General features: G+C 41.0%; 2 protein-coding genes across 6 annotated transcripts in view; one reads left to right on the forward strand and one right to left on the reverse strand.

The window, feature by feature from the left end:
* LOC105233704 (uncharacterized) overlaps window positions 1-22,777 on the forward strand; it is a 746,688-nt gene that overhangs the window by 579,778 nt on the left and 144,133 nt on the right. The window lies entirely within an intron of this gene.
* Window positions 1-22,777, reverse strand: part of LOC125776322 (uncharacterized) — a 215,221-nt gene that overhangs the window by 102,306 nt on the left and 90,138 nt on the right. The gene's annotated exons all lie outside the window — the stretch shown is intronic.

Raw genomic sequence — 22,777 nt, forward strand, 5'->3', positions numbered from 1 at the left:
AGGAAGCAACGCAAATGGGTCTGGCAGTGAACGAGGGCAAGACGAAATATCTCCTGTCATCAAACAAACAGTCATCGCACTCGCGACTTGGCTCCCACGTCACTGTTGACAGTCATAACTTTGAAGTTGTAGATAATTTCGTCTATCTTGGAACCAGCGTAAACACCACCAACAATGTCAGCCTAGAAATCCAACACAGGATAACTCTTGCCAACAGGTGCTACTTCGGACTAAGTAGGCAATTGAGAAGCAAAGTCCTCTCTCGACAAACAAAAACCAAACACTATAAGTCACTCATAATTCCCGTCCTGCTATATGGTGCAGAGGCTTGGACGATGTCAACAACGGATGAGTCGACGTTGCGATTTTCGAGAGAAAAGTTCTGCGAAAGATTTATGGTCATTTGCGCATTGGCCACGGCGAATATCTCATTCGATGGAACGATGAGTTGTACGAGATATACGACGACATTGACATAGTTCAGCGAATTAAGAGACAGCGGCTACGGCTAAAATGAGTATTGATAATTTTTTTCATTACTGCTCTGCATTGTGAAATAACGACATCGAGTCAGTTTGCTATTTTTCGTGTTTATTAAAAATAAATTTGACTACAATATTAGTATTAGTTACAATAAATTACTAAGCTGTAGATATAAGTGACGGCTCCATCCAAAATGGAAATCGGGGACAGCAATTCATCAGGTGGGTACATTTCTTAAAAATAATTTCGCATACTAAGCGGCTTTTCGTACGCAGATGCGCCAGCGAACAAAAAACAAAAAATTTCGGATGTTTGGAAAGATTTCCAACTAAATGCTGACAAAAAATATGCAAAATGCATTAAGAGCCAAAAATTATATAAAACTAGTGGAAATACTTCCAACTTAATGGACCACTTTAAGCGTACTCATCCTCTGCACGCCGAGCAGGCGAAGCCCGGCAGCACATTGAAATTTTTTTTAAAAAAAGATGACATCTACGACAATAATTCCACGAGGAAAGCAAACATTGATTTCGCGTTGGCAAGAATGATTGCTATAGATGTACAACCATTTCGCATTGTCGAAGATCAAGAATTTAGAGAGCTCGTTCGGTGTCTTGATCCTCGATATGAACTACCATCTCGAAATACCATTCTGAATGTTCATATACAAAAGCTTTATGAAAATGGTAAAACTAAATTTCAGGCGATTCTTAATGAAATTGAAAGCTGTGCTATAACTACTGATTGTTGGTCATCGAAGGCAAATGAAAGCTATTTGACCGTTACGTGTCATTTCATTGCTGGCGATTTCAAAATACGATCGGCAGTTTTAACGACATCAAAGCTCGCTAATGAACTCAACCATTCAGCTGCGAACATTTCAGTATCGTTGCGTGAGTGCCTGCAAAAATGGAATATATTCCAAAAAGTCAACTGCGTGGTTACAGACAACGCTGCATCAATGATTAAAGCCTGTGAACTGCTTCAGAAGAGGCATCTGCCGTGATTTGTTCATTCCATCAATCTTGTAGTATATTTCAAAAGCAGCACTATTGCATATGCAAAATTAAAGTAAGAACAAGGTAGTGAAAAACAGTATAGCCTGATTCAAGAAGTTTCAATAAGATGGAATAGCGCATTTGCTATGGTTCAGCGAATTTTACTTATTAAGGATGCCATCTTTGCAGTGCTTTTAAGAACACCAAAAGCGCCACCAGTTCTAACAGCAGAGGAAATAGAGCAACTTCAAGACATATGTTTATTGTTGGAACCATTCAACACATATAACGGGTGATTTTTTTGAGGTTAGGATTTTCATGCATTAGTATTTGACAGATCACGTGGGATTTCAGACATGGTGTCAAAGAGAAAGATGCTCAGTATGCTTTGACATTTCATCATGAATAGACTTACTAACGAGCAACGCTTGCAAATCATTGAATTTTATTACCAAAATCAGTGTTCGGTTCGAAATGTCGAAATGTTCGAAAATCCGCTTTTTTATCGACAAATTTTGTTAAGCGATGAGGCTCATTTCTGGTTGAATGGCTACGTAAATAAGCAAAATTGCCGCATTTGGGGTGAAGAGCAACCAGAAGCCGTTCAAGAACTGCCCATGCATCCCGAAAAATGCACTGTTTGGTGTGGTTTGTACGCTGGTGGAATCATTGGACCGTATTTTTTCAAAGATGCTGTTGGACGCAACGTTACGGTGAATGGCGATCGCTATCGTTCGATGCTAACAAACTTTTTGTTGCCAAAAATGGAAGAACTGAACTTGGTTGACATGTGGTTTCAACAAGATGGCGCTACATGCCACACAGCTCGCGATTCTATGGCCATTTTGAGGGAAAACTTCGGACAACAATTCATCTCAAGAAATGGACCCGTAAGTTGGCCACCAAGATCATGCGATTTAACGCCTTTAGACTATTTTTTGTGGGGCTACGTCAAGTCTAAAGTCTACAGAAATAAGCCAGCAACTATTCCAGCTTTGGAAGACAACATTTCCGAAGAAATTCGGGCTATTCCGGCCGAAATGCTCGAAAAAGTTGCCCAAAATTGGACTTTCCGAATGGACCACCTAAGACGCAGCCGCGGTCAACATTTAAATGAAATTATCTTCAAAAAGTAAATGTCATGAACCAATCTAACGTTTCAAATAAAGAACCGATGAGATTTTGCAAATTTTATGCGCTTTTTTTTTAAAAAAAGTTATCAAGCTCTTAAAAAATCACCCTTTATAAGCATTTTATCGGGTAATAAACATGTGACGATTTCGCAGATGATTCCCATTGCATGGGGATTGCACTCAACGTTTATGAAGCTTCAATCAAAATTGAAAATTTTTGTTGGATCGGAAGCACAGTTGTACTTATGCGACAAAATTAAACAGAGGCTGTTTCCATATGAACCAAAAGTGCTACTAGATTAACCACCTTGCTAGATCCGAGATTTAAAAAAGAAGGGTTTCAGTCAGGTCAAAATGCGGCCCAAGCGTCTATGTTGCTGGAAAACTAACTGGTTGAAATCATCAAAAAGGGTTAAAATTCCACAGATTTACGAGTTTTTGACAGAGAAGCTATCCAGCAAAGTCAAATCCAACAGAGCGGATGCTATCATCACACTACGCGAATACACTGAAAAACCCAAAGAGCCACTGGATTTAGACCCATTGGAATACTGGAAGGTAGAAATGACATTCTGTGTAACGCTTATATAAACAATAATTCATCTCAATTTCAGACTAAATCGGCTGAAATGAAGCCAATGCAAATCATGGCATGAAAAATACTTGTGCATTCCGGCAACTTCAACGGAGTCTGAGCGTATGTTCAGCAAAGCTGGAGAATTAGTCTCAGACAGACGAACAAGACTGAAGAAAAAAAAATATAGAAAAAAAGAAAAAAAATCACAAAATGTGCTAATATTGATCTCTTTAAAACCACTGAGTGGCTCTTTGATCTCCGTTTTAACATAAACTTAAGCTTTCAACTTATGTTGTAAATGAATTTATTAATGTTTTTTTTTATATGAAAATAAATATGAGTTATTTTGTTCTCTCGATAGTATTGATAGTTGATTTTACTATCGATGAGTATTGATAGTTCTTTTTTAACTTTTGAAACTACCGATGGTGCGACTATCGATAGTTTGACACATCTAGTCTTGAGTACCACTCGCTTAAGTATTCACACTCGCTTATGTACCATATAATATTTTTATTTTTAACAAACCGCAAAAATCTGTTTGTTTGATTGTGGCACATACCCGGGAAGACTGTATTTGTCAGGAATGCACGTAAATACATATGTATGTCTGTAATAATCGATTTCGAATACATATTTTAAAATTCCAAAATATTTTTACGCTGTTACAGCGGCAAGGGAAGCGGTGACAATCGGCGGCCTTTTTTTTATTTTTTTGTGACAGTTCGTCGTCGCATCAGTGCTTTGACACATTGACTACTTCACGAAACTTGAGATTCGGCAATTGGTTGTCCATGATAACGGAGATGTCGCATAAGTATATACATATATATATAATTGTATTTACATACAAAGTGGTGTGTAGACAAATTTACAAACATTATGCGAATGATTCTTTCAAATTTGTTTATGTGCACAGTTAATTACAAATGTGAATATGTGCGACCACTTGGTCTTTTCATGTATTATCAATACTTCCAACGCCCAAAGCAAAACATATACTATATGTATGCTAATATATAACTTATCGAACCAATATTAATTAAATACTTAGGTAATAATATACACCTTACCTCATTATACATTTTAACGGATTTCATGGGATTCATCATAATATACAGGTGTGCTGTGGAATCCAAAGACAGAATTGCTTAGCTGTCAGAATTGCAAACCTATTCTGATTTTCATTGGTGCCACGGAATCTGTTTGGATTTTCGTCTTTTCGAACATACGCAAAACTAATATTCGAATCAGCTGTTTACTAATGTGACAAAACTTGCAAATGAATGCATTTAAAGGAAGATTTTAAGAAATAACATTTATCAAATGAATAAAGACAAATTTTGGGTATTATGTTTTGTACGCTTTCTTACGTTTTTGTACACCTTTTTTAAGGAGGGAGCCTGTTTTAGAAGCTTCAAAAATTGTTTTTTTCCAAAACTCTTTGAAAATTACCTAAGAATATATCCCCAAAGTTATAGATGGGAAATCGAAATATTGTCGAAGCTAGAAGGGAAATAGCGACCGATCGTCTAGCACAGCGTTTTCCAAATGCCGGGTCGCGACCCGGTACCGGGCCACCAAAAAAAAATACCGTGCCGCAACATTCCCGCCTTGTTTTCAAATAATACAACTATCGATCGATCGATGCATCGTAATATTTGTAAGCGGAGATCGGCGCCTGCACGTGCCACTCACCGTTGATGACTGACCTGAAGTTGAAACAAAAGAGCGAGGCGAAAGCTCAGCCGGAGAGCTTAAAGATATAGAGAAGGTGCAAATTGAATTCTGTATGATGTTCGATTGGACGGTTAACAGAGCTTATAGAACTGTAGTACGGAATTCACCATTCTCGCTGTTATTTAGCAGAAATGAGAACGTTCAAAGCCAGAAATATATGTAAAACGATTGAATTTATGTGAGAATGAATAAAGAGAAATGCTTTGAAGAAAAATATACAAAGCCACACAGAGAATGTAAAAAAACATTCTCTGAGTCACATATAGTATGCGTGATCTTGTATCATATGAACCATTTTTTTCAGAAAAATTTTAAAAATTTTAATTTTTTTACAAAGTAGTGAAAAGTAGTGGTGCAGGCGATGTGGGCGGTAATCTACTATGGTAATCTACTATGTATAAAGGAGATTGTTAATTATGAATCTGTCATGATAAGATATAAGCAATCGTGCCACGATATGTGGCATGAATGAGTCATCGTATTGCTCGACCATTGCGATTAGTTTTCTTTGTTAATTGATTACGGAATATTAATTTTAACGGTTGGTACTAGCGTGTTTCTTGTTTTTTAACGTTTTATTTAATTAGTTAATTGTATAGCGGGAACATCGGCTTGTTGTTTGCGGTTTATTTCGGTTTTGTTCATTAGACGGATTTTTCAATTTCTGCGTCGGTATTATTGTACGGATTGTTTATTATGACTATTTTCGGTGTTATCTGCGATTGGTAAGAAGCATAGTTTAACGAGCGGTCTCATTAGAGTTCCGTTTTGAGTACGGAGGTCAACTACTCGTATGTGACCGTCGGAGCCGTGATGTAGCTTCTCTATGCGATCAAGTCGCCATTCTGTAGGGGGGAGACAATCGTCATGTATTAGGACAAAATCTCCAAGCTTTGGCGCCTTTTCAGGAGTTTTCTAGCGGTAACTTTTATGAAGGTCCTTTATATATTCCTCCTTCCATCTGCGGCTGAAATTATGATGGAGAACTTTAATTCTTTCCCATCTATTTAGTAAGGAAAGCGACTCCACGCCTGGCTCAGGTATAGCCAGAATGGGTGCTCCTTTGAGAAAATGCCCTGGTGTAAGAGCTGTTAGATCTGAGGGATCTTGCGAGAGTGTCGTCAATGGCCGTGAATTGAGAACGGCTTCAATACGAATTAATAACGTGGTAAATTCTTCAAAGTTAAATATGTAGTATCCAGCTACTTTTTTAAAGTGGGATTTAAAGCTTTTTACCGGTTATTCCCATAAACCATATGAGGAGCGCTTGGAGGGATGAACTGTCCGTTAATGCCTTGGGAAGCGTACTTTTGTACAATCTCAGGTGAAACTTGTTTGATAAAGTCCACAAACTGTTTTTCAGTGGCTCTTTGAGCTCCTATAAATGTCTTGCCATTTTCGCTCATGAGTTTTGACGGAAAACCACGTCGTCCGACGAAGCGAGCAAATGCCGCGAGAAAGGCCTCTTTTGTCAGATTTGTACATAGCTCGAGGTGTACTGCTGTTGTACCTTAGCATGGATGCCTTTATTTGAAAAAGCCCAGCAAAATCGACACCTGTGATAGTGAAGGGCGGAGCAAAGTTGCAACGTTCCGGTGGAAGTGCTGCCATAATCTGTGTTCGCGTCTTTTGCTTATGCACAGTGCAGATCTTGCACGAAAAAATGCATATTTTTATTTTTGGCTTGGCGTGGACATAATTGAGATATAATGTGGCAAGTTGCGATTTCTCTGGTATAACAATGGGATGACGTTCGTTGTACATTAGGCTTGAACTGACAAGCCGACCATTTGCACGAAGTAGACCCTTCGTATCTATGTATGGATTTAGTACGAGTTGTGAGCTCTTTTTATCAATCGGCTTCGATTCTCTCAGTACTGATATCTCTTGGCTGAAGTAGCGCGCTTGAGTAGATGCGATAAGAGCGACCTTTGCTTTTTGTAAGTCTAGGTGCGTCACTATATCGCCTTGGGGATATACTGTGCGTATTCCTTTAATGCTAAGTTTGAGTCGCTCTATGAATTTGAGCATGTAAGCGATTACCTTGAGGGCTCAGGAGTAAGATGAAAATCTCTCCAAGATGTCAGTATCATCCAATGTTGCGTGAAAGGAGTTCATCTTTCGACTTTCTGGGGCAATAATATTGCGCATGGGCAATTGTGGTCAAGAATTGGGAGATTCTGTTAACCATCGGGGGCCATTCCACCAGAGGGTGGTGGTGGCAAGGTGCAGAGGTTTGCACCCTCTTGTACCTAGATCTGCAGGATTGTCAGCACTGGCTACGTGCCGCCAAATGGCTGATCCCACTAGGTCAAGAATTTGAGACGTTCGATTGGAAATATACGTCTTCCATGCATGTGGTGGTTTTTCCAACCAGGCTAATACAATCTCGGAATCAGACCAGAGATATAATTTATATTTTTCCATATCCAGATGCGTTTGCACTATGGATGCTAGCTTGGCAAGTAGTAGTGTACCACATAGTTCTAGTCGTGGGAGACTTATTGTTTTTAGAGGAGCCACTTTTGCTTTTGCAACTAGTAAGTAGCTTGTGGTCGCCTTGTCGCTTTGTGTGCGAACATATATAGTGGCGCAATATGCCTTTTCAGAGGCGTCACAGAAGCCGTGTAGTTCGACTTTGTGCTCTGGGACATAATTTACCCATCGTGGGATTTGTATTTGTGTGATGTCGTTTAGATTGCTCGCGAACTGGGACCACTTTTCTAAACGAAGTGGCTTTACTTGCTCGTCCCAGTCGGTACCATCTAGCCATAATTCTTGTATTAGAATTTTTGCTTGTATCATAATTGGCGAAAGCCATCCTGCGGGGTCGAAAAGCTTTGAAACCGAGGATAAAATTTGCCTCTTTGTAATAGCTGATAGTGCGGATATTGACTCATTAGTGTATGAAAACTGGTCAGATATCGCATTTCATTGTATCCCCTAAGTTTTTGTTGTGCTTTCCATTTCGAATTTAAGGAAATTAGTGTCTAATAGATTTTCTTTAGGTATGCCTTTTAAAATATTAGGGTGGTTCGCCGTTATCTTTTTCAACGGAAACCGTGCTGTATTGAGCGCTTGTGGCACTTGTGCTAGTGACTCGTATGCCTGTAGAAGATTGTGGCTTCCAGACAGAATGTCGTCTACATACGTTTGTGTTTTCAACACTTGTGTTCCCAGAGGAAATTCTGACTTTGTGTCTTCTGTCAGTTCGTGGAGTGTACGAATGGCGAGGTATGGGGCACAGTTTACGCCCAAGGTAACTGTTTTTAATTTAAAGTCGCCTAGTGGACTATTGGGAGATTTTCGGAAAATAATTCGCTGAAAATCTTGATCATCTTTATGTACGACTATTCGTCGACACATTTTCTCAACATCCCCATTGAAAACGTATTTGTATATATGCCAATTTAGTATGAGGAGCATTAAATCTGGCTGAAGCGTGGGTCCCGTAAATAAAATGTCATTTAGGGAATTCCCCGAACTTGACGATTTTGATGCATTAAAGACAACTCTTACCTTTGTGGTTTTTTTGTCTGGCTTCATTACTGCATGATGTGGCAGGTAAAATGAATAGTATTTACCTTTTATAATTTTTTCGCCAGGGCTGACTTCCTCCATGTGGTTTAAATGGAGGTATTCTTCTAAAACCCTATCGTATTCTGGTTTTAACTCGCCTTTTTTAAGTAGGTTTTTTTCCATACTTAAAAATTGTTGAATAGCAGAGGTGCGAGAATGACCTAAGGCGAGTGTGTGGCGAAACTCTGGCTTTAGTGGCAGTCGTACGACGTACCGGCCATTATCTAATCGAGTAGTTGTGGATTTGTAAAAATCCTCACAATATCGATCTTCTGGGGTTGTGATTGATACGGGGGGGAGTTCTTCTAACTCCCAAAATTTCTTTAGTTGTGTATTGAGTTACTCGTTTGAGATTTCCTCAACTTGAGTTGTCATTGTTGTGACTGGTTCCGCAACTAGTCCGCTTAGGACCCATCCGAAAATGGTATTTTGCGCCAGAAGTGTTTTTGCAATTTTCTCAACACCTTCGAGAATAATTTGTGGTCTGAAATCGCTGCCTAATAGAATGTCTATTTGAGGGGGAGTGTTGCAGTTGGGGTCTGCTAACTTAAGGTGTGAAACCTTTTGCCAATGCTTGCTATTTATATGATAGCTTGGAAGCATGTTTGTTAGTTGCGGTAAGACAGAAATTGCCCAGATTTTCTTTCTTGATTTCTAATACCTATTCAGAATTATCTTGAATCGGTGAAGTTGAAAATCGAGTGCAGTATCGAACTAGACTGTCACTCTCAGCAATAAACTTAGTATATGAAATATCTTTCAGCTTTTTTTGCTTTGTAGCACCTTGCTTTGAGCGTGTAGCATCAACAGGTGTACATGAGCTCTTTTCTTCTGAAATCATTTTTGGAAATTTTAGTGACTGTATTGCTTTAGATTCTTTTGAATTTGAGCTCATTTAGAAAATGTTTTAAAATAATTTAAAATGTCTAAGTGTAAACTAGACTGGTAGATGTACCAGTACAAAGTAGCTTTGTATAATAATATAGAGAATAGAAAACTCTTTTGTATACAAGAGTTTCAAAGAGAATCAATAAAACCACTGGCTCTTTGATAACCAAACTTTCAAAATATTTTCGTATATAATTGTATATGTACATATGTGTTTGGACGTGAACTCTTTTGCGTAAATAAGAGTTTTGAACGAATTTAATTTAACGATAATGCTTTCAATTGTACCGCAGCAGAAAATGTTTCCTATATGCGTATATATACATATATATTTTTTGTAAGTATATGTATATATATATATTTGTAATATATATATATATATATATTTAAGTATCTATGTATATATATAATATTTATTTATTATTTTTTTATCTTTTATAAATATTTTGTGCCCGTAATTCTTATAGGGTATGCCTATAAGCGGATCATTCGTAATTATCTTATGTGCTAGTGAGAGCTCGAGCAGAGATCACCGCACTTTGGTCAAGCATATGTATATATGTATGTTTGTATTATGCTTTTATATGCAAACCTGCTTGTTTTTGACGGTCAAAGAACAATGCGGTGAATTTTATTTAACCCGCGTAATTTTTGTTGGTTTTCCAATATAGCGCAGGTATTTTTGCCGTCTGCGCTTATGCTTACGGCTTTTATATAGATATATATTATATGTAAATGTATGTGTAAATATTCAAACTTGTATCAATTTGTATGTACCAAAAGAACGTGTATATATGTATGTTTGTATTATATTAATATCCTTCTCTTTTTTTTGTTATTATTTTTCGCTTTTGTTATAGATCTGCTTTAGCTTTTGTTTTTATAAGCAATCCTGCTTACTGCTTTAGGAAGCAGAAGGGGTATTGCGGGAGAATAGTGCAAGCAGATACTTGAATTTGTATATTTGTAGTGTGTTATGTGTGTATATGTATACAAATGTATAATCGCATGAAAAGGCAGCAATAATATTAGTAAAGTGATATGTACATATGTTTTAATGTTTTAATCTTTTTTTCCGTATATCGGTTTTCCGTTTGCTCCGTTATAGGTCTGGAGAAGTATAATACCGATATAATTTTTTTTTATTATTGGCATCCGTTTTTAAACCTGTTTTTTAGGTTTTGCCAGTACAAACATACATATATATATAATGAAAATGAAAACGATACACTTACTTTGACGCGCTTCAAGGGTCTTTTTTTTTGTGGGGGTTATAAGTGTATTTGCTCTGTTGTCTTGTGTCCGTGGCCTTCTCTTCAGCTGTTATAACTTTGTTTTCCTGTGCTCGTCTTCTTTGTTGGTAGTGTGCAAGTCTCTGATGTCCAGATGTTCAGGTGCGTTGTTAGTTTTGTTCCCGCGTTGATAATTGTTGTTTGTATGTTTTAAGTTGGTTTAGTTTCGCGCCCGTTTTCTTTTATTATATTTTTTTTTTGTTTATCGTGACCGTTTTAAGTATTTGCTTTAATTTTTCTAACTCGTTTGCTATTACATGTATATATGTATATGTTTTTTATGATGTAAATTTGCGCACTCCAATTTCACCTCACTTTACTTGTTTTTTAGATCACTTCACTATGTACATATACATATGTGCTTGTGTGTTATTTTCCGCAATTTTTTTTTTTTTCCTTTTTCTTTTTGCACTTTTGTTCATTTTAATTATTGCGATGTGTAAGATTTTACATATGTATATGTTTCTTCTTCCGAGTTTGTTGTCACTTCACTTTAATGATTTTGTCACCGCTTTTTCTTTTTTTTTTTAATTTGGTAATGCAATGGAGGATGGAGTCATGTGTAGAAGTTCACGCAAGTGAGGAAAGTTCTCTGAACGCCATTCACTTGGGAGCGGCCAGAAACGATTCTTTTACATATGGCTCAAGCAGCTCACGACTTCCGGTCTTTGACCAAGTATCCTCTGGGTAGCCTAAGAACATCCGTTTGAAAGCGAGCTAAAGTGAGAAGGCGAAACATCCCCTACTTAGGGTTGTGCGTTGGGTTTGTGAACCGCCACCTAAAAAAAAACACCCCCAATGAAAAACCACCAACAGCCTCGGATGAGAGACCTCCCTTTTTGATGACGACCATGGCAAATGAAATAAGGACTATGATTTGAGGGCATGCACCTGGAATGTCCGGTCCCTTAATTGGGGAGGTGCCGCTGCCCAGCTGGTTGATGTCCTCGTGAAAATAAAGGCTGACATCACCGCCGTCCAATGCGATGGACGGGACAAGGACAGAGACGAGTATGTCCTTGTGACATTTACTACAGTGGCCATATAAAGGAGCGCAAGTTTGGTGTTGGATTCATGGTGGGAGAGAGACTCCGTCGCCGAGTACTATCATTCACTCTGGAGAATGAACGTCTAGCCACAAAACGCATCAAAGCGAGGTTCTTAAACATATCGCTGATTTGCGCCCACGCCCCGACGGAAGAGAAGGACGATGTGACCAAAGATGCCTTTTATGAGTGCTTGGAGCGCACTTATGAGAGATACCCCCACCACGATGTCAAAATCGTGATTGGCGACTTCAACGCTAGGGTGGGCAAAGAAGATATCTTTGGCACTACGGTCGGTAAATTCAGCCTCCACGAGGAAACATCCCCAAATGGGTTGAGACTGATCGACTTCGCCGGGGCCCGAAATATGGTTATCTTTAGTACTAGATTCCAGCATATCAAGCTACTTGGCTGTCTCCGGATCGAAAAATCACCAACCAGATCGATCATGTTGTGATAGACGGAAGACACGTCTCCAGTGTTTTAGATGTGCGTGCGTTCCGAGGTCCTAACATCGACTCGGACCACTATATTGTTGCAGCCAAAATTCGCACCCGCCTCTGTGCAGCAAAAACCGCACGCCAACAAACACAAGGAAGGTTCGAAGTCGAGAAGCTGCAATCACAACAGACAGCCGAACGATTTTCTACTCGGCTTGCACTCCTGCTCTCTGAGAGCACTCGTCAACAACTAGGTATAAGGGAACTGTGGGACGGCATTTCAAACTCCTTGCGTACAGCTGCAACCGAAACCATTGGTTTTCGGAAAGTGCAAAAGAACAGCTGGTACGACGAGGAGTGCCATGTCGCAGCGGAGAGAAAACAGGCTGCCTACCTTGCAACGTTACGATCGACAGCAACACGTGCGGGATGGGATAGATACCGAGAGTTGAAGAGGGAAGCGAGACGCATTTGTAGACAGAAAAAGAAAGAGACCGAAATGCGTGAGTACGAAGAGCTTGATAAGCTGGCCGACAGGGGGAATGCTCGAAAATTCTACGAAAAGATGCGGCAGCTTACAGAAAGTTTCAAGATCGGAGCATACTCCTGTAGAACCCCCAAAGGTGATCTAGCCACCGATGCCCAGAGCATACTTAGATTATGGAGCGAACACTTCTCCCGCCTGCTGAATGGCAGTGAACGCACAACACCAGGAGAAGGCGAACCCGATTCCCCAATCGATGACGATGGAGCAGACGTTCCATTACCCGGCCATGAAGAAGTTCGAATAGCAATTGCCCGCCTGAAGAACAACAAAGCGGTAGGGGCCGACGGATTGCCGGCCGAGCTATTCAAACACGGCGCCGAAGAGCTGATAAGGAGCATGCATCAGCTTCTTTGTAAAATATGGTCGGACGAAAGCATGTCCAACGATTGGAATCTAAGTGTGGTCTGCCCAATCCATAAAAAAGGAGACCCCACAATCTGCGCCAACTACCGTGGGATTAGCCTCCTCAACATCGCATATAAGGTTCTGTCGAGCGTATTGTGTGAAAGATTAAAGTCCACCGTCAACAAACTGATTGGACCTTATCAGTGTGGCTTTAGGCCTGGTAAATCAACAACCGACCAGATATTCACCATGCGCCAAATCTTGGAAAAGACCCGTGAAAGGAGAATCGACACACACCACCTCTTCGTCGATTTCAAAGCTGCTTTCGACAGCACGAAAAGGAGCTGCCTTTATGCCTCGATATCTGAATTTGGTATCCCCACAAAAGTAGTACGGCTGTGTAAACTGACGTTGAGCAGCACCAAAAGCTCCGTCAGGATCGGGAAGGACTTCTCCGAGCCGTTCGATACCAAACGAGGTTTCAGACAAGGCGACTCCCTATCGTGCGACTTCTTCAATCTGCTGCTGGAAAAAATTATTCGAGCTGCAGAACTTAATCGAGCAGGTACAATCTTTTTGATATCATCGGCCACAACACCCGCGCCGTTAGTTCTGCTTTCTCCAGACTGAACAAGGAAGCAACGCAAATGGGTCTGGCAGTGAACGAGGGCAAGACGAAATATCTCCTGTCATCAAACAAACAGTCGTCGCACTCGCAACTTGGCTCCCACGTCACTGTTGACAGTCATAACTTTGAAGTTGTAGATAATTTCGTCTAATTAGGAACCAGCATTAACACCACCAACAATGTCAGCCTGGAAATCCAACGCAGGATTACTCTTGCCAACAGGTGCTACTTCGGACTGAATAGGCAATTGAAAAGTAAAGTCCTCTCTCGACGAACAAAAGCCAAACTCTATAAGTCGCTCATAATTCCCGTCCTGCTATATGGTGCAGAGGCTTGGACGATGACAACAACCGATGAGTCGACGTTGCGAGTTTTCGAGAGAAAAGTTCTGCGAAAGATTTATGGTCCTTTGCGCGTTGGCCACGGCGAATATCGCATTCGATGGAACGATGAGCTGTTCGAGATATACGACGACATTGACATAGTTCAGCGAATTAAAAGACAGCGGCTACGCTGGTTAGGTCATGTTGTCCGAATGGATGAAAACACTCCAGCTCTGAAAGCACTCGACGCAGTACCCGCCGGGGGCAGCAGAGGAAGAGGAAGACCTCCACTTCGTTGGAAGTACCAAGTGGAGAAGGACTTGGCTTCGCTTGGAATATCCAATTGGCGCCACGTAGCGAAGAGAAGAAACGACTGGCGCGCTGTTGTTTACTCGGCTATAATCGCGTAAGCGGTGTCTACGCCAGTAAAGAAGAAGAATGCACGAGATTTTATGTACATACTCATACGCATATACATATACATATATATATATATATTTTTGTTTTTGGCACTACCGGTACCTTGGTTTTGCCACGAACGGCTTTTGGTTTTCACTGTCACCACCGTTGTTTTATGGTTTTGTTTCACAAAATTTTTTTTCCTTTCGCTAACGGCCTTTTTTGTTCACATTGCCACAACCGTTGTTTTATATTTTTTCCAAACAAATTTTTTCACATTTTATATTTTATTATTTTTTTTTCTTGTCACAAACGGTTTTTGGGGTTTTTTCCTGTTTTTTGTTCACTTAGTCACCTCCTTTTTTGTTTTTTCTTGACAAAAATTTTATTTTTATTTATTTTATTAATTTGTATCACCACTTGTGCCGTCCGTTACGCCTCGAATGACCACGTTTTAGTGGATTAGTTTATAAGCACTTTAAGCGACACTTACCTTGCACGGGAATAATTGAAATTAAAAAATGCGGAACGAAAAAGGCGATTAATTAGCGCAGAAAAACGTGGCGATACTTGCGCGTTCGTATCGGTCATGCGAAAGAGGCTGGTGCCTTGTCCGTCCGTCCCTTTTGTTCGTTTTTTTTTGGTATGTTGAAATGGTGATGTTGTAGTAAGTATTTGTGTGCTTGTAATGTGGAATGTAATGCTGATGTGGTGTGTAGGTAAGAGGTGATGGTGAATGATAAGGTGGTGTATGTAATGTGTGTGGTGTGGGAGTGTAATGTTGTGAGGGGTGTCTGGAGACTAATTTAACCAGTTTTTATTTTTTAGAAATTAGTGTTTTTGTTTTAGTGTCGGGGGAGGTCGAGTTATAAATTATTTTTCTCAGTAGGCTACAGAGTTACTACTTACCATACATGCTCAAACATTTTCCCCGTCTTTCCCCCTCTTTTACAAAACCTCGTTGAAAAAAGTTGGTCAATTGAATAAAATGAGTACTGCTTTATTTATTTTTTTTTAATAAAATACTTAAATCCTGATAAATTATTCTATAGGTGGTATATAGATGGTATAATGGGGGTCTATCGGAGCCAGTGTGAAAATTGGGCAATGGGGGTGGCACCGCCCATATTCTGGTGAAATCCTATATCACTGGACCCGACTGACCGATTTCGACAAAATTTGGAACGTAACATTGTTTTCATTTTTCTATGACACTATGTGAAAATGAGAGAAATCGGACTACAACCACGCCTACTTCTTATATAACACAATTTAATATTCCATTTGATTGGGCAACAGTGTATAATAATTTTTATTTTTTGTTTTTAATTGACTTCTTTTATTGAAAAAAACGCATTACACATTATGTATGGTATGATACGAAGCAATTTTTTTGTGGATTGCAGCACAAATAAACGTTGCATTTGCTACATTTAGATCTGGGAAATCCAGTGTGGCATAGCCGGCATCTGCCTTTTGATCCCCATTGCACCCAGTGATTAGATGTATCGAAACGCGTTGCTCTTGAAGGTTCTGCAACATACGCTCTTTTAGATGGGGTTTCTTCAGAGGCCATTGAAGGAGCCAGCGAGGACTGAGACGATGACATAGGTGATGAAGTAGTTGAGCTCATTGTTGCAAGAAGTGAAGGGCGTCCTCTTTTCCTTGGTACAACTGCTGTTTGACTTGCATTCAAAAGTTCAATCGCAATATCCAACTGTAATAAAATGCCAACAAACTTTTTCACTTTTTCCACAGTACATTTCAATTCGGTGTTTTTTTTTTTTGCAACGCATATAAATTCGTTTCGTCTCGGATTTTTTCCAACAGCTCATCCGCAAAGAACTCGGTAAAATATTCCAAAGGCTGTTTCACCTGATTGCAGCAAATGCACTTTTCCAAGCGACATCGCATTCTAATAGCTCTGTGCTGCTCCACTTCAAAGTCGCTAAATCAAATTTCTCTACCACCTCTTGTACAGTTTCAATATTTTCGTTTTGTTCTGCGTTTTCTTCTGTCCCAAGTAATTCTTCGATCAAACCAACTTCGACCCCTTGATTTTTTTCAATGTTTTGTAACGCTATTTCGATCAATTCTTCCACATTTCCACCTTCTTCCTCCTCTTCTCTTTCCATTTCCTCATCCTCAGACTCTTCCCAGTCAACTCTTCGAACTCTTCGATTTCAGCTTGTGTCAAACCTTTTGGACGCATCTTAGTATGTAAACAAGTATATGCAAAATTTTATTACACACAATTGACCGATGTTGCCTATAGGCAACTTAACTTTTACAAAATTATTGCACAGAAACGAAATAACTTTTTCCACTTTATTTTTTTGTAAATTACTCACTTACCTTTCTTTATTTATATTATCAACGTTACTTTATGACGAAATAGTGGGTTTTAAGTTTTTGGGAACTTTTCCCATATGCATTTTTCTCCAAATTTATTTGTTTTTTTTTCGTCTACGGAGATAAGTCACTGCATGAACACGCGCGAAAATTATAACGAACATGAGAACTAAAATGATGTAAAACACATGCACCGACATTTTTGCAAAAGATCTCACATTAAAAAAATTCAAATTGCAGTACTTATGCGCTCATAAAAACAATGTTGCCTATAGGCAACACCGGGCATGAGAGGGTTAAAGTAAGCCACCTTTTGACCAATAATTGTCTAAATACAACCAAAACTGTTCAAGCTCCTAGGTACCGAATATGTGGACCCGATATCAACAGTTGACGTTTGACCGAAAATATCGTTCAATGTGTAAGATGCGAAATTGAAATTCACACAAAATCGAATCCTCTTCTGTCAATTTCATTGTGTCAAAAATGGGTTGAATCGGGTCAATACTTTCCTGAGCCCCCACATATCTTATATAAAGATTTTAGAACTTCAAGGTTACTTTATGATGGATATAACCGCAAATATTTGAGTCAAGTCTCAATGAAAATTGTAGAACATATTTTATTCATAACATGGTATCTTTGCGCCTAAAATAGACACAATTGCGCTTGACTCCTGCAACACAACCACTCCACTCATATAACTATTACCACGATTTTCGGACATCCCTTTAACCTTGCTCCACATGGTTGCTGATTGTATGTAAGGTACCTAAATGAAACCGAGGGAACATTTTTTTGAGTATGTGGGATATTAGTAGTATGTGAAATGAGCAAAAATGGATAAAATCTGGTCGGCACTACCCCCTTCTCAAATATATTCAATATAAAATGTTCGGTTGCACCCTAACTCAGTCCTTCCTTGCTTGTTTTATTTTAATATATCGCATTATTATATTCAATCATACATGTTTATTAATTTTCATTCATAAAATCACTTTAAATAATTTTGTCCGGCTTTTGAGACCAAATGCTCCTATGTGCGTCTGAAAAAGTTTATTATATTTGTCATTAAATGGCACACCTAGTGTAATGGCCTAAAAAAAGGTGATTTTGGGAATTTTTATTAAAAAAAACACTTCATCAATTATTTCAAAATTTTAAAAATATATTTATACATGTTTCAAGAATATACAGTGAAATTTTTGAAGAAAAAAATAAAATATTTTTTAAGTTATAGTCGATATCCAATGGCGCGAAAAAAAGGTCCTTCACTGCTGGAGTGATTCCGGCCTTCTCCGTGGATGACATCTAAAAAAAAAATTCTCGTTAAACTAGATAATATTGTCTGTACAATGACCTTCTTCTTCTTCTTCTTTACTGGCGTAGACACCGCTTACGCGATTATAGCTGAGTCAACAACAGCGCGCCAGTCGTTTCTTCTTTTCGCTACGTGGCGCCAATTGGATATTCCAAGCGAAGCCAGGTCTTTCTCCACTTGGTCCTTCCAGCGGAGTGGAGGTCTTCCTCTTCCTCTGCTGCCCGCGGCGGATACTGCGTCGAGTACTTTCAGAGCTGGAGTGTTTTCATCCATCCGGACAACATGACCTAGCCAGCGTAGACGCTGTCTTTTAATTCGCTGAACTACATATGTCAATGTCGTCGTATATCTCGTACAGCTCATCGTTCCATCGAATGCGATATTCGCCGTGGCCAACGCGCAAAGGACCATAAATCTTTCGCAGAACTTTTCTCTCGAAAACTCGCAACGTCGACTCATCGGTTGTTGTCATCGTCCAAGCCTCTGCACCATATAGCAGGACGGGAATTATGAGCGACTTATAGAGTTTGGCTTTTGTTCGTCGAGAGAGGACTTTACTTTTCAATTGCCTACTCAGTCCGAAGTAGCACCTGTTGGCAAGGGTAATCCTGCGTTGGATTTCCAGGCTGACATTGTTGGTGGTGTTAATGCTGGTTTCTAATTAGACGAAATTATCTACAACTTCAAAGTTATGACTGTCAACAGTGACGTGGGAGCCAAATCGCGAGTGCGACGACTGTTTGTTTGATGACAGGAGATATTTCGTCTTGCTCTCGTTCACTGCCAGACCCATTTGCGTTGCTTCCTTGTTCAGTCTGGAGAAAGCAGAACTAACGGCGCGGCTGTTGTGGCCGATGAACGGCTCGGAGAAGTCCTTCCCGATCCTGACGGAGCTTTTGGTGCTGCTCAACGTCAGTTTACACAGCCGTACTACTTTTGTGGGGATACCAAATTCAGACATCGAGGCATAAAGGCAGCTCCTTTTCGTGCTGTCGAAAGCAGCTTTGAAATCGACGAAGAGGTGGTGTGTGTCGATTCTCCTTTCACGGGTCTTTTCCAAGATTTGGCGCATGGTGAATATCTGGTCGGTTGTTGATTTACCAGGCCTAAAGCCACACTGATAAGGTCCAATCAGTTTGTTGACGGTGGGCTCTAATCTTTCACACAATGCGCTCGAGCCTTATATGCGATGTAAAGGAGGCTAATCCCACGGTAGTTGGCGCAGATTGTGGGGTCTCCTTTTTTATGGATTGGGCAGACCACACTTAGATTCCAATCGTTGGACATGCTTTCGTCCGACCATATTTTACAAAGAAGCTGATGCATGCTCCTTATCAGTTCTTCGGCGCCGTGTTTGAATAGCTCGGCCGGCAATCCGTCGGCCCCTACCGCTTTGTTGTTCTTCAGGCGGGCAATTGCTATTCGAACTTCTTCATGGCCGGGTAATGGAACGTCTGCTCCATCGTCATCGATTGGGGAATCGGGTTCACCTTCTCCTTGTGTTACGCGTTCACTGCCATTCAGCAGGCTGGAGAAGTGTTCGCTCCATAATCTAAGTATGCTCTGGGCATCGGTGGCTAGATCACCTTTGTGGGTTCTACAGGAGTATGCTCCGGTCTTGAAACCTTCTGTAAGCCGCCGCATTTTTTCGTAGAATTTTCGAGCATTACCCCTGTCGGCCAGCTTATCAAGCTCTTCGTACTCACGCATTTCGGTCTCTTTCTTTTTCTGTCTACAAATGCATCTCGCTTCCCTCTTCAACTCTCGGTATCTATCCTATCCCGCACGTGTTGCGGTCGATCGTAACGTTGCAAGGTAGGCAGCCTGTTTTCTCTCCGCTGCGACATGGCACTCCTCGTCGTACCAGCTGTTCTTTTGCACTTTCCGAAAACCAATGGTTTCGGTTGCAGCTGTACGCAAGGAGTTTGAAATGCCGTCCCACAGTTCCCTTATACCTAGTTGTTGACGAGTGCTCTCAGAGAGCAGGAGTGCAAGCCGAGTAGAAAATCGTTCGGCTGTCTGTTGTGATTGCAGCTTCTCGACTTCGAACCTTCCTTGTGTTTGTTGGCGTGCGGTTTTTGCTGCACAGAGGCGGGTGCGAATTTTGGCTGCAACAATATAGTGGTCCGAGTCGATGTTAGGACCTCGGAGCGCACGCACATCTAAAACACTGGAGACGTGTCTTCCGTCTATCACAACATGATCGATCTGGTTGGTGATTTTTCGATCCGGAGACAGCCAAGTAGCTTGATATGCTGGAATCTAGTACTAAAGATAACCATATTTCGGCCCCGGCGAAGTCGATCAGTCTCAACCCATTTGGGGATGTTTCCTCGTGGAGGCTAAATTTACCGACCGTAGTGCCAAAGATATCTTCTTTGCCCACCCTAGCGTTGAAGTCGCCAATCACGATTTTGACATCGTGGTGGGGGTATCTCTCATAAGTGCGCTCCAAGCACTCATAAAAGGCATCTTTGGTCACATCGTCCTTCTCTTCCGTCGGGGCGTGGGCGCAAATCAGCGATATGTTTAAGAACCTCGCTTTGATGCGTTTTGTGGCTAGACGTTCATTCTCCAGAGTGAATGATAGTACTCGGCGACGGAGTCTCTCTCCCACCATGAATCCAACACCAAACTTGCGCTCCTTTATATGGCCACTGTAGTAAATGTCACAAGGACATACTCGTCTCTGTCCTTGTCCCGTCCATCGCATTGGACGGCGGTGATGTCAGCCTTTATTTTCACGAGGACATCAACCAGCTGGGCAGCGGCACCTTCCCAATTAAGGGAGCGGACATTCCAGGTGCATGACCTCAATTCGTAGTCTTTATTTCGTTTGCCACGGTCGTCATCAAAAGCGGGGTCTCTCATCCGAGGCTGATTGTTGGTTTTCATTGAGGGTGTTTTTTTACGTGGCGGGTCCCAAACCCGGCGCACAACCCTAAGTAGGGGATATTTCGCCTTCTCACTTTAGCTCGCCTTCAAACGGATGTTCTCAGGCTACCCAGAGGATACTTGGTCAAAGACCAGAAGAAGACTGCTTGAGTCATATGTAAAAGAATCGTTTCTGGCCACTCCCAAGTGAATGGCGATCAGAGAACTTTCCTCACTTGCGTGAACTTCTACACATGACTCCATCCTCCTGTACAAAGACCTGCGATAAAAAAAAATCAAATATTGACAATATGGCGACGTTTAAAAAAAATAGTCGAATTTTATACAAAATTTTGGTCGTTTTTGGCCTGCCAAAATTCGATTTTTTGATCAGACTAGTAATTATACAAAATTCGTGGCACTTACCTCGCAATATAAAGTTAAGATGCGCAACGAAATTATGAAAAAGTACGGAGGAACGCAAGGTACTGTCCGAGTTCGCGGTCGAAATCAAAAAGAGCCTGGTGCCTTGTCCGTCGGTCCCTTTTGTTCTTTTTTGTGCGATGTCCTCATGTGTATTAAATTCGTGATGTTGGTATTGTGTGCGTGTGATGTGGAATGTGATGATGATGTGGTGTGAAATGAAGATGTGGTGTAGAACGATGATGTGGTGAATGTAATATGCGTGGTCTGGAAGTGTAATATTGTGAGGGGGGTCTGAGACTCATTTAGCCATCCCGGCCCCCCTAGGCAACTGATTAGCCTAGGAGTCGTCGCAGCTGTTGCAGCGTTCTCACGACGCTGCTAAGACTCGTGGATCGCCGTGGTTAGGGTCTAGGCTGAAGACGCCGAATAGACATTCCAACCCGCTGATGCACTCGCGTTACGGGTTGATGCCTTGTTACGTGGCTGCGAGGTATAGCTGACCTATGATCGTCGCGCATCGCGGTGCGATACAGCAGCGTGTGATGTGGCCGGTTGCAGATTTGGCACAGACCGCTCGACTCACACTCTTGCAACCTATGCGTCTGCGATATGCATTTCACACAGTGCCCGTGTGCCTGGGCAACTTGCTGCCGTTGTAACGGTCGCATCCCTCTTAAATTCCCACAATGATGCAAGCGATGTGTGCGTTGACATAGAGGGCATCTTATGCGATGCTCGTCCGGGGCCCCTGTATAGCGGTTGCCGGTTGCAGGTGCGGTTGCCGGTGCTGTTATCGGCGCAGTTGCAACGGCATCTCGGGGCGCTGGGGTTGGCCCGGTGCGTTGCACGCTGGTAGCCGACCGAACGGTTGTCGTGGCTAACACTGGCGTATCTACGTCCATGGTAATCTATGTATAAAGGAGATTGTTAATTAGAAATCTCTCATACAATTAGATATTGGCAATCGTGCCACGATATGTGGCATGAATGGGCCGTCGTATTGATCGGCCATTTTTTGTTAGTTTTCTTTACGGTTTGTTATTTTTATGTACGGTTTGTTATTTTTATTTACGGTTTGTTATTTTCTGACGGTTGTTATTTTTTAACGGTTGGTATTGGCGTATTTCTCGTTTTCATTCGATTAGCTTATTGTGAAACGATTTCCACGTTTTTCGGATTCGCGATCATCGGAGCGGCCTGGTTAGCGTTCCGTTTTGCGTACGGAGATAAACGATTCATATGTGACCGTCGGAGCCGCAATGTAGCTTTTCTATGCGGCCAAGCCACCACTCGGTGGGGGGTAGACAATCATCGTGAATGAGGACACAGTCTCCAAGTTTAGGCGCTTGCTCAGGAGTCTTCCAGCGGTATCTTTCGTGGAGA

The sequence above is a fragment of the Bactrocera dorsalis genome, chromosome 2 (assembly GCF_023373825.1).
Source record: "Bactrocera dorsalis isolate Fly_Bdor chromosome 2, ASM2337382v1, whole genome shotgun sequence".
Lineage (NCBI taxonomy): Eukaryota > Metazoa > Arthropoda > Insecta > Diptera > Tephritidae > Bactrocera > Bactrocera dorsalis.